Here is a 13,856-nt window from a genome sequence, read left to right as displayed (position 1 = left end):
GACTAACCTAATTGCATTCTATGATGAGATAACTGGCTCTGTGGATGAGGGGAAAGCAGTGGACGTGTTATTCCTTGACTTTAGCAAAGCTTTTGACACGGTCTCCCATAGTATTCTTGCTAGCAAGTTAAAGAAGTATGGGCTGGATGAATGGACTATATGGTGGATAGAAAGTTGGCTAGATAGTCGGGCTCAACAGGTAGTGAACAATGGCTCCATGTCTAGTTGGCAGCCGGTATCAAGTGGAGTGCCCCAAGGGTCGGTCCTGGGGCTGCTTTTGTTCAATATCTTCATTAATGATCTGGAGGATGGCGTGGATTGCACCTTCAGCAAGTTTGCAGATGAGACTAAACTGGGAGGAGTGGTAGATATGCTGGAGGGTAGGGATAGGATACAGAGGGACCTAGATAAAATAGAGGATTGGGCCAAAAGAAATCTGATGAGGTTCAACAAGGACAATTGCAGACTCCAACACTTAGAACGGAAGAATCCCATGCACTGCTACAGATTAGGTACTGAGTGGCTAGGCAGCAGTCCCGCAGGAAAGGACCTAGTAGTTACAGTGGAGAAGAAGCTGGATATGAGTCAACAGTGTGCCCTTGCTGCCAAGAAGGCTAATGGCATTTTGGGCTGTATAAGTAGGAGCACTACCAGCAGATTGAGGGACATGATCATTCCCCTCTATTCGGCATTGGTGAGGCCTCATCTGGAGTACTGTGTCCAGTTTTGGGCCCCACAATACAGGAAGGATGTGGAAAAATTGGAAAGAGTCCAGTGGAGGGCAACAAAAATTATTAGGGAGCTGGAGCACATGATTTATGAGGAGAAGCTGAGGGAGCTGGGATTATTTAGTCTGCAGAAGAGAAGAATGAGGTAGGATTTGATAGCTGCTTTCAATTACCTGAAAGGGGGTTCCTAAGAGGATGGATCCAGACTGTTCTCAGTGTTACCATATGACAGAACAAGGAGTAATGGTCTCAAGTTGCAGTGGGGGAGGTTTAGGTTGGATATTAGGAAAAACTTTTTCACTAGGAGGGTGGTGAAGCACTGGAATGAGTTACCTAGGGAGGTGGTGGAATCTTCTTCCTTTGAGATTTTTAAGGTCAGACTGGACAAAGCCCTGTCTGTGATGATTTAGTTGGGGATTCGTCCTGCTTTGAGTAAGGGATTGGACTAGATGACCTCCTGAGGTCCCTTCCACCCCTGATATTCTATGATTCTAGGAGCTAATCCAGGGGTCTCAAACACGTGGCCCATGGGGTTCTTTCATGTGGCCCGCCAAGCTCCCGCATGCCCCCCCGCCCTTCTGCCTACCCCGTGGTGCCACGAGCCCCACACCGCTCCCTGAAGCGGCCAGAACTGTTAGGATATAGATATTCAGGCCTGTCTGTAAAGGCCTATACTTTAAGAATTTAGGTATATGTTTATCATTTAGCTAGTTATAGAGGTATAAAAGAATCAAAATCACTGTCTGCTGGTGTAAGGGCCTTCTCTTACTGTGATAGTCTGAGGCCCTGTTCTTAGGCTAAGATCTTGTGGCTCCGGCTGCTTCCTGGAGCAGAGAAGAGCAGAGTGGCGCAGGGCCAGGGCAGGCAGGCAGCAAAACTGCCCTGGCCCCGGTGTGCGCTGCTGCCACCCAGGAGTTGCTGTAGGTGAGCTGCGCCGGGCCAGAGCCAGCACCCCAAACCCCTCCTGCACCCCACACCTCAACTCCCTGCCCACCCACTGCCGCATTCCACACCCCTCCTGCACCCCAACTCCATGCCCTGAGCCCCCTGCCACACCCCACACCCCTCCTGCAGCCCAAACCCCTGCCCGGAGCCCCCTGCCACACTCTGTACCCCGACCTTCTGCTGCACCCCTCCTGCACCCCACACTCCAACTCCCTGTCCTGAGCCCCCTGCAGCACCCTGCACACCTCCTGCTCTCCCTGCCCTGAGCCCTCTGCCACACCCTGTACCCCAACCCCCTGCCACACCCCTCACCCCTCCTGTACCCCACACCCAACTCCATGCCCTGCCATATCCTGCACCCCTCCTGCACCTCAACTCCATGCTCTGAACCCCCACCGCATCCCGCACCCCTTCTGAACCCTCTGGGGGCTGGGAGGGGGCGGAGTTGTGGTGGGGACTTCAGGGAAGGGGTTGGAATAGGAACAGGGAAGGGGTGGGAAGAGGTGGGGCAGGGGCGGGGCCTCATGGAAGGGGTGGAGTGGGGGCAGGGCTGAGGCAGCAAGTGGGGGGTGTCAGTGATGTGGCCCTCAGGCCAATGCACTAGTCCTCATGTGGCCCTCGTGGTCATTTGAGTTTGAGACCCCTGATCTAGTCCAATCCCCTCATCAAAGCAGGACCAACACCAACTAAATCATCCCAGCCAAGGCTTTGCCAAGCTGGGCCTTCAAAACCTCTAAGGATGGAGATTCCACCACCTCCCTAGGTAACCCCTTCCAGTGCTTCACTACCCTCCTAGTGAAATAGTGTTTCCTAATAGCCAACCTAGACATCCCCCACTGCAACTTCAGACCATTGCTCCTTGTTCTGTCATCTGCCACCACTGAGAACAGCTGACCTCTATCCTCTTTGGAAGCCCCCTTCAGGTAGTTGAAGACTGCTATCAAATCCCCCCTCATTCTTCTCTTCTGCAGACTAAATAACCCCAGTTCCCGCAGCTTCTCCTCGTAAGTCATGTGCTCCATGCTTAACTTTAAGCACGTGAATAGGCCCATTGAGGTCAACAACAGTACTTAAACATATGCTTAAAGTGTTTTGCTGGATCAGAGCCAGAGTTAGTGTTCAGTATCTGGCAGAATGCTGCCCTTATAAGAAGGGACACACAACATAATAAAAAAAGGATAGAGAAGGAAATTGGGGTTATCCTATTTATCTTTTCTCATAATAAACTATTTTTTATAAACATATAAATCTTCATGCTTTAGGACACAAACCAGCCACAAAATGATGGGGAATTAGAGGAAAAAAACCTCTCCCTCTCGACAGGTAATTCCCTAATGGTTCAATACAAGGCTTCATACTTTTATTGGAAGCAACTGGTATTAGACATTGTAAGAAACAAGATCCTAGACTAGACAGACTTCTGGTCTGTTACTCTATGTCAATAAGTAAGTTCTAATAAGCTGCTGAATATATTTTAAAGTGCACAGCCAGTAGTATTTGTCAATATTTTACATTATTCTCCTGTTAATTTGTAATTTCAAACTCATATTTGCCTTGTTAAACATGTCAGACTGCTTTCATTCTAAACCATAACAACTAGAATTTGTGCAAGTTAGCCAAGTAAACCTTAAAACATATTCTATTCTTAAATGTACTTTTTATATTTTATATTTTATTATTTATTAGGTATAGATTACCAGCAATGTGCCTGGTGCTTTACAGACAAAACATAATGTACCTGTCCCACAGGGACTATGTATGCTAGGCACATAAGGCAACTGAACAGTTACCATCTGTGATGCCTGCACCAGATACTGAAAATAAAGTGCGAAGACAAAATACCAAACACAGAGGTGCTGGAGCACACAAGACCGACACATTTAGAAACCATTATTAAGCAGATGAGGTTGCAATTGCTTGGTCATATCAGAACAACGGGAGGAGACAATATCCCCAACAATATTTTATACAGCGAGATTTGTGATGGCTCTAGAAAGCAGGGTCTCTCTTTCTGGCAGTACCATGATGTGTGTAAAAATTATATGAAGTTGTCCAACATCAATGTAGAAAGCTGGGAGGAGTGTGCAGAATCCTGTCCAATCCAGAGGCAGTATTTGGCACTGAGTGCAGCTCAGAGTATGGAAGCAAAGCGAGAAAGAAAAAAGCAGCGTGCTATATCTTGGATTCCAACTCAGACAATACATGGATCTGTGAAACTTGTAACAAGCTGTGTCACTCTCAAATTGGGCTTGTCAGCCATAAGCAGATTATGACTAGCCCTCTTACGCGTACACCATGATCTAGGTGACTAACAGTTGCCTAGACCTGTCCCAAAAATCTAAACAAACTAACTATTTTATGAGTAAGCTGTTCTGAGATTGGCTAAAGTGCACAGCGGGCTAATTTCATTCTTGCTGTACACTCATTGAAGTCAGTAGATGTACACGTAGGATGAATTTTGTCCAGTGAGTCTCTTTTATAGAACAATCAGAATACACCTTACTAATAATGGTAGAATAATTACCTGCCACTCCACTTAATCAGGTCAGAATTGAGAACCTGCTACCGCTCTGACCATACAGTACAACCTGTATTGGTCGGTGCCGAGTGCTGGGTGGCTGTTAATTAATGAAGAAACTTCAGGAAGTGCCAACAGCAGCAGCATATGAGTGCCTGAGAAGGGTAGTGGAACCCCTGATGGAGGAAATGCCATCAAAAGGCGGGTGAGCACATTCACTCAGTGTATTTGACAACGGCATCCATGCAGGTCAGATTCAGCCTTTCAGCTGTGGCTGACAACCAATCTAGGAGTGGAGCCTTGAAAGGCAGGCAGATGGAATATCTCCTCTGCACTGGCAACTCCTTCATCATAGCTGGTTCCAAATGTATCAACTCCCACCCTTCCTTTGGTCCAAACCAGTGAAGTCAGGAGGGGAACGCTGACACATGGGCAAAGCAGCACCTCCATATTAATTGCCCAAGCTATTGCAGCCACATTACATGGAGAAGGCACTCCATCCTTTCTGGTAGCATGGAAGGTGGCAGTTACGGGTTATAAACTCTCACTTGACTGATGTAGAGGAGGGTCACCTTGGACAGTGGGAGGAATTATTGCATTCCACTGGTCAGCCATGGCCCGCCACAAAGCTGGGCAGCCCCTGGACAGTTAGGTGGTGACCCGCCACTGTCTGTCTGCCTCATGGGGTGCATGGGGCTAGACCAAAAGTTGCAAGGAGGATGGAAACCTTGCACCCGGCAAAAATAAGAAACCAAGAACTTTCTGGCTTGGAAGCTGGAATGTCAGGACCATGTGCCAAGGACTGATAGATGTTGATGACCTACAATACACAAGCAGCAAACAGAAGTCTGCTTTACTAGACCGTGAGCTGTACAATCTCAACCTTGACATTGCAGCACTCCAGGAAACAAGACTGGCAAATGCTCGTTCTGTCCAAGAGGCCAATTATACCTTCTTTTGGCAAAGTAAAAGTAGCAAAGAAAATCATCTGCATGGTGTCGGTTTTACTTTGATAAACAAATGTGTAAAGCTCCTACAAACACCCATTGGGAAGTCAGAGCGTATTATCTCACTTAAATTTCAGGTGACCATCGGTTCTGTGAACATCATCAGTGCTTAAACTCAAATCTAGCCCGGAGGAAAAGGATACATTTTACAGCTCTCTGCATCAACTCATCAAAAGAATACCATCAACTGAACAACTTTTCCTCCTCGGTGACTTCAATGCAAGGATCAGCACAGACAACAACTCATGGCAAGACTGCCTAGGACATTTTGGCATCAGAAAGATAAACGAGAGTGGTCAACAACTTCTTGAATTCTGCGCTCAAAATCAAATGTGCGTTACCAATTCATATTTTACGGGAAAAGTGTCTTGGCGAAATCCATGATCAGGCCACTGGCACCAACTAGACCTTGTTATTGTCAGGAGGAAAGACCTACCCTCAGTACAGAACACTTGCACGTTCCTCAGTGCTTACTGTGACACTGAACACTCTTTGATTATTAGCAAAGTGAAGGTTACAGCCAAGAAATTACATATAGTGAAACCTAGGAGCAAACCCAAAATCAACACTACTAACACCAAAAATCAGAGGAAATGCCAGGAATTTGTGAAGGCTTCTGAACTCAGTATGCATAGGAAGTCACTACCAGAGAAGGAAGAGGAATTTTGGGAAGATTTAAAAACAACAATCTGTTAGAGAGCTTATTCCTTCACTCTCCCACTTCCCTGGTCCTTCTCACATGAACAGAGAGCAACAATACCCGAAGTCCGAAGGTGCAAACAATTCGATGTTTATTTCCAACTTACTTCCTGTTTGCCCCTAATTTATATAGTAATATTCTTAGCCATACCTTAACCAATCATTCTACTAAAATTTAACTAACCAATCCTAACATATTGTAACATGATTATGTAACCAATTATATCCCACCACCTTAATTAGTTTACACCCAGCAAATTAATTATACAGCAGACAGGAACAATCACAGAACCAGACAGAGATTATACAGACAACCAATAGCAAAGTGGGAACTATAATGGCAAGACAATACAGAAGTGAGAATTTCACATCCCAGTATTGATAAGTGAGTTCTTGCCAGACAGGATGCTATCAAACTAAGTTTTCTTTTACATTTTCTAGGCACTTCCTTTTCTCTGGAGCTGATAGGCACTATCAGGACAGGATTGTATTCCTAACAGCCCAATAGCACCTTCTTTCCATGTGACTACTTTGGAATGTGAGGATGTGACCGGTCGCTTTCCAGCTTATGGCTGCCTCTGTCGCTTAGCCAAAGGCCTTAGCCTAAGAACAGGGCCCCAGACTGTCACAGTAAGAGAAGGACCTTACATTGGCAGACAGTGATTTTGATTCTTTCTTTTATACCTCTAACTAGCCAAGTGATAAAAATACGCCTAAATTCTTAAAGTACAGGCCTTTACAGACAGGCCTGAATATCTATATCCTAACACAATCCATGAAACAGCTTTAGCTACATTTGGGGGAATGTATTCAACATACACACAGGAAGGTGAGTGTCCCCTATTCTGGCTACCTGTTTTTGTATTGTGAAGTTCGTAAAATAGGAACCATAAATGATGTTCTGGGTGATTTTTCTGTCAAACACACTTCAATTTTTACTGTCAGCTTTGTATTAGAACAATTAAATTATGACACTACTAAAATTAAAACAAAACAGTCATTCTTGCTAAATAGAAGAAAACAATAGGAAAACATATTTGTATTTCTTTCTAAATATATTTTATCCAGGTAGCAAGTAGCAGTAGTAAAATACATAATCATATGGAAGTAACTATGAAATTAAAATAAAAAAAAATGGAAATATGTGCTTTAATTTACATATGCAAATACAAACATAATATTGCAATCAGGGCTTTCTTGTAGATTTTTTTAAAGTAAAAAATTGGAAAAAACAATAGTATTGACATTGTGAACTGATTTTATATTTACTCTATTCAACTCTATTTTTAAGGAACATTATTTTATTTTTAATACCGTTCACTCCAAAAATTAGCAAAAGCATGGAGATCAGGTTAGGTGAAGATGTTATGTATTTACTGAAACAATGAGGAGTCCAGTGGCACCTTAAAGACTAACAGATGTATTTGGGCATAAGCTTTTGTGGGTAAAAAAACCCCATTTCTTCAGATGCATGGAGTGAAAATTACAGATACCTATGTATTTATGGGGATATTATAATACTCTGACTGAAATCTCTGCTCTGGGACATCACTTGTGAGTTACTGGCACTGGTAATTAAAGAGCAGTTCACTTTTCCGTATGTCTGTGAGGAATGACAAAAGTAACACAAACTTCAAGGTCTCTCCCACAGATAGGCCTTGGCAAGAAAAGGCAGAATACCAGGTGGTGTTGTAGCACAAGCATTCTACAGATTAAAATTTTAAAAAGATAGTCTTAATCCATTATTGATTGCATTTAGAATACAGCACATATCCTTTATTCCCAGACAATAAACTTAATTAAGATAACAACATGCCACCTGTATTCTTACATGCAGAAAACTTAAGATAACTATCCTAAAAGGAGTATTTGCAGGAGCAGGAGACAGAGCATTATTGGTAGTGAGCCCACATCTTGAGAATTTAAGGTTGATCAAAATACAACTCAACCAAATCCAATCACATTGAGAAGCAGCAGCAAAATGAATCTCAGTCTAGGTTTTGCACTGACAGTATATTGTGGAACCCTTGAGAAAGTGGAGCATAGCCATTCACCCAGCCAAAATAGGAATAAACTTCAAAGGGGAGCGTGTGGTGTCAGGGGAGGTGACGATTCTACGCTTATCTGTGTGTGTGCATGCCATACAGGACACTGTTTATCTAACAGAGCAAATACAGTGCCCCTGTGTTTGTATGTACGTATATATATATGTATGTATGTATATATGTATAGTAGTAATGAACGCTTCCTTACATTGTATTGCTATTGAACTACAGGCCTGAATCAGAGGTATCATAGAATCATAGAATATCAGGGTTGGAAGGGACCCCAGAAGGTCATCTAGTCCAACCCCCTGCTCAAAGCAGGACCAATTCCCAGTTAAATCATCCCAGCCAGGGCTTTGTCAAGCCTGACCTTAAAAACCTCTAAGGAAGGAGATTCTACCACCTCCCTAGGTAACGCATTTCAGTGTTTCACCACCCTCTTAGTGAAAAAGTTTTTCCTAATATCCAATCTAAACCTCCCCCACTGCAACTTGAGACCATTACTCCTCGTTCTGTCATCTGCTACCATTGAGAACAGTCTAGAGCCATCCTCTTTGGAACCCCCTTTCAGGTAGTTGAAAGCAGCTATCAAATCCCCCCTCATTCTTCTCTTCTGCAGGCTAAACAATCCCAGCTCCCTCAGCCTCTCCTCATAAGTCATATGTTCCAGACCCCTAATCATTTTTGTTGCCCTTCGCTGGTATGTTGGCAACAAGAAGAAAGCCAAGGAAAGTGTGGGCCCCTTACTGAATGAGGGAGGCAACCTAGTGACAGAGGATGTGGAATAAGCTAATATACTCAATGCTTTTTTTGCCTCTGTTTTCACTAACAAGGTCAGCTCCCAGACTGCTGCGCTGGGCATCACAAAATGGGGAAGAGATGGCCAGCCCTCTGTGGAGATAGAGGTGGTTAGGGACTATTTAGAAAAGCTGGACGTGCACAAGTCCATGGGGCCGGACGAGTTGCATCCGAGAGTGCTGAAGGAATTGGCGGCTGTGATTGCAGAGCCATTGGCCATTATCTTTGAAAACTCGTGGCGAACGGGGGAAGTCCCGGATGACTGGAAAAAGGCTAATGTAGTGCCAATCTTTAAAAAAGGGAAGAAGGAGGATCCTGAGAACTACAGGCCAGTCAGCCTCCCTTCAGTCCCCGGAAAAATCATGGAGCAGGTCCTCAAAGAATCAATCCTGAAGCACTTACATGAGAGGAAAGTGATCAGGAACAGTCAGCATGGATTCACCAAGGGAAGGTCATGCCTGACTAATCTAATCGCCTTCTATGATGAGATTACTGGTTCTGTGGATGAAGGGAAAGCAGTGGATGTATTGTATCTTGACTTTAGCAAAGCTTTTGACACTGTCTCCCACAGTATTCTTGCCAGCAAGTTAAAGAACTATGGGCTGGATGAATGCACCATAAGGTGGGTAGAAAGTTGGCTAGATTGTCGGGCTCAACGGGTAGTGATCAATGGCTCCATGTCTAGTTGGCAGCCGGTATCAAGTGGAGTGCCCCAAGGGTCGGTCCTGGGGCTGGTTTTGTTCAATATCTTCATAAATGATCTGGAGGATGGTGTGGATTGCACTCTCAGCAAATTTGCGGATGATACTAACCTGGGAGGAGTGGTAGATACGCTGGAGGGCAGGGATAGGATACAGAGGGACCTAGACAAATTGGAGGATTGGGCCAAAAGAAATCTGATGAGGTTCAATAAGGATAAGTGCAGGGTCCTGCACTTAGGACGGAAGAACCCAATGCACAGCTACAGACTAGGGACCGAATGGCTAGGCAGCAGTTCTGCGGAAAAGGACCTGGGGTGACAGTGGACGAGAAGCTGGATATGAGCCAGCAGTGTGCCCTTGTTGCCAAGAAGGCCAATGGCATTTTGGGATGTATATGTAGGGGCATAGCGAGCAGATCGAGGGACATGATCGTCCCCCTCTATTCGACATTGGTGAGGCCTCATCTGGAGTACTGTGTCCAGTTTTGGGCCCCACACTACAAGAAGGATGTGGATGAATTGGAGAGAGTCCAGCGAAGGGCAACAAAAATGATTAGGGGTCTGGAACACATGACTTATGAGGAGAGGCTGAGGGAACTGGGATTGTTTAGTCTGCAGAAAAGAAGAATGAGGGGGGATTTGATAGCTGCTTTCAACTACCTGAGAGGTAGTTCCAGAGAGGATGGTTCTAGACTATTCTCAGTGGTGGAAGAGGACAGGACAAGGAGTAATGGTCTCAAGTTGCAGTGGGGGAGGTTCAGGTTGGATATTAGGAAAAACTTTTTCACTAAGAGGGTGGTGAAACACTGGAATGCGTTGCCTAGGGAGGTGGTGGAATCTCCTTCCTTAGACGTTTTTAAGGTCAGGCTTGACAAAGCCCTGGCTGGGATGATTTAATTGGGTATGGGTCCTGCTTTTGAGCAGGGGGTTGGACTAGATGACCTCCTGAGGTCCCTTCCAACCCTGATATTCTATGATTCTATGATTCTCAGGGGAGGAGGCAGAGAAGAGGAGGGACCAGGGTGGGGATTTGGGGAAGGGGTTGGAATGGGGGCAGGGAAGGGGTGGAAAGAGGTGGGGCAGGAGCAGGGCCTCATGGACTAGATGAGCAGTCTGAGGTATGAAGTTCAGCATGTATGATTCTTTGCTGTGAGTAGTTAGGAAGAATGTTTGTTAAAAGTGGCAACTTATTTTGTATGAATAGTTACTTTAAAAAGTTCCTGCCATTACAGCTATGTTGATAGACTGTTAGTGTAGATCATCATCAGAGTTACTGACCACATAAAGAATAGTTATAGGTGTTTATGTTTTATTAAAACCCCTCTTCACATTACAGTTTTTAAAAAGTTAATACATTGACTTTTAATAGCATAGTATATTACTCTTCATTTTTAAAATTTTTGACTATACTTTTATATCGTTGTATGAAAAGATTTCAGTGATGCGGCCCTTGGGCCAATGTACTAGTCCTCATGTGGCCCTCATGGTGATTTGAGTTTGAGATCCCAGGTCCAGAGGGACCATAATTGTCCAGAATGTCTCTGCTATCTAGAACCAGTTTCCAGGGGTCTCTGTTACATTCATGTTTTAAAAGTCCTCAAAATAATTCAAATTACTATTTTCTTTATTACCTGACCCACCACTACCAAAAGATGAGGTACACAATAAATTCTGAAGGAAAAATAAAAAGGACTGGTAACATTGCAATTTCCAAAACTGAAGCATTTTTGGTAGCACCAGACTCAGGCTGCCCGTCCTTGCCTGATGATGTATGTGTTATCCCTTATTTGGGACATACATCATAGAATCATAGAATAATAGAATATCAGGGTTGGAAGGGACCTCAGGAGGCATCTAGTCCAACCCCCTGCTCAAAGCAGGACCAATCCCCAACTAAATCATCCCAGCCAGAGCTTTGTCAAGCCTGACCTTAAAAATATCTAAGGAAGGAGATTCTACCACCTCCCTAGGTAATGCATTCCAGTGTTTCACCACATTCCTAGTGAAAAGGTTATTCCTAATATCCAACCTAAACCTCCCCCAATGCAACTTGAGACCAGTACTCCTTGTTCTATCATCAGCTACCACTGAGAACAGTCTAGATCCATCCTTTTTGGAACCCCCTTTCAGGTAGTCGAAAGCAGCTATCAAATCTCCCCTCATTCTTCTCTTCCGCAAACTAAACAATCCCAGTTCCCTCAGCCTCTCCTCATAACTCATGTGTTCCAGTCCCCTAATCAGTTGTCTTGCCCTCTGCTGGACTCTTTCCAATTTTTCCACATCCTTCTTGTAGTGTGGGGCCCAAAACTGGACACAGTACTCCAGATGAGGCCTCACCAATGTCCAATAGAGGGGAATGATCACATCCCTCGATCTGCTGGCAATCCATACATATACATCCCAAAATGCCATTGGCCTTCTTGGCAACAAGGGTACACTGTTGACTCATATTCAGCTTCTCGTCCACTGTAACCACTAGGTCCTTTTCTGCAGAACTGCTGCCGAGCCATTCGGTCCCTAGTCTGTAGCAGTGCATGGGATTCATCCGTCCTTAGTGCAGGAGTCTGCACTTTGTCCTTGTTGAACCTCATCAGATTTCTTTTGGCCCAATCCTCTAATTTGTCTAGGTCCCTCTGTATCCTATCCCTACCCTCCAGCGTATCTACCTCTCCTCCCAGTTTAGTGTCATCTGCAAACTTGCTGAGGGTGAAATCCACACCATCCTCCAGATCATTTATGAAGATATTGAACAAAACCGGCCCCAGGACCAACCCTTGGGGCACTCCATTTGATACCGACTGCCAACTAGACATGGAGCCATTGATCACTACCCGTTGAGCCCGACAATCTAGCCAACTTTCTATCCACCTTATAGTCCATTCATCCAGCCCATATTTCTTTAACTTGCTGGCAAGAATACTGTGGGAGACCGTGTCAAAAGCTTTGCTAAAGTCAAGGAATAACACATCCACCGCTTTCCCCTCATCCAGAGAGCCAGTTATCTTGTCATAGAAGGCAATTGGATTAGTCAGGCATGACTTGCCCTTGGTGAATCCGTGCCCTTGGTGAATCTGTGGTTAGTCTCTAAGGTGCCACAAGTACTCATTTTCTTTTTGCGAATACAGACTAACACGGCTGTTACTCTGAAACCATGCTGACTGTTCCTGATCACTTTCCTCTCCTCTAGATGCTTCAGAAACGATTCCTTGAGGACCTGCTCCATGATTTTTCCAGGGACTGAGGTGAGGCTGACTGGCCTGTAGTTCCCAGGATCCTCCTTCTTTCCTACACTACATGTAATGTAGATGGGCACTATATTAGCCTTTTTCCAGTCTTCTGGGACTTCCCCAGATCGCCATGAATTTTCAAAGATAATGGCCAATGGCTCTGCAATCACATCCACCGACTCCTTTAGCACTCTCGGATGCAGCACATCCAGCCCCATGGACCTGTGCTCATCCAGCTTTTCTAAACAGTTTTCTAAATAGCCCCGAACCACTTCTTTCTCCACAGAGAATTTAGTGCAAGATTGTGCCACTATGCTGGGTCTGTGTGAAGTTGCAACTAATTACAACTGATAATCTTTGAAACAAGAATGCTAAATAAATAAAAAAAAGAACTGATTTTATAATTTTATTAAGATAATGTTGAAGTAAAAAGAAAATGGTACAGAGTTTAGGCATAGAAGTTTCTGGTTATCAGGGAATAAGGTACAGATTATCAAGGGGTGTGAAATTCGGTTTAGGAGTGGGTGGCATAAAGAAAACATAATCTGCAATCTTACTACTAGTGACACTATCCTGTGTGCCAAGTTGCAGCCATGGCAAGCATTTTACAGCCAAGGTAGAAATGCTTAAAACTAGGGAGTTTTAGGCTCATATTCAGCAAAGTACTTAAGCATGTGCCTAATTATAAGCACATAAGTGGACACATTGTCATCATGAAACTTGCCATTTAATGCCTTGATTCAGCAATCACTTGGTTTTAAACAATTTTTTTTTGTTAAAAAATGCAGTTGTGTCTAATCCAAAGCCCACTGAAATCAGTGGAAAGAGTCCTCAACTTCAGTGAGTTTGGGATTCGGATCTTGTGGAATGAACATTTATGGGAGACTGGATAGCTCAAGTTTCAGCCAGGATGGAAGTTTCATAGAGTTTCATAGATATTAAGGTCAGAAGGGACCATTATGGTCATCTAGTCTGACCTCCTGCACAACGCAGGCCACAGAATCTCACCCACCCACTCCTGCGATAAACCTCTCACCTATGTCTGAGCTATTGAAGTCGTCAAATTGTGACTTCTTAGCACTGTGCAGCCGCTTAGTTGCCTTATATAAAATATTTGTGGTCTCAGTCATGTCTTGTTCCTAGAAGATCAATATAAATCACCATGAAATGTGGCGCTAATTGTCACTTT

General features: G+C 44.3%; 1 protein-coding gene across 1 annotated transcript in view; it reads right to left on the bottom strand.

Moving 5' to 3' along the window:
• Positions 1–13,856, bottom strand: part of FSHR (follicle stimulating hormone receptor) — a 162,327-nt gene that overhangs the window by 79,662 nt on the left and 68,809 nt on the right. The window lies entirely within an intron of this gene.

This window comes from Lepidochelys olivacea, assembly GCF_965140295.1.
Source record: "Lepidochelys olivacea isolate rLepOli2 genome assembly, chromosome: 3".
Taxonomy (NCBI): domain Eukaryota; kingdom Metazoa; phylum Chordata; order Testudines; family Cheloniidae; genus Lepidochelys; species Lepidochelys olivacea.
This window is presented reverse-complemented; position numbering and strand designations above follow the sequence as displayed.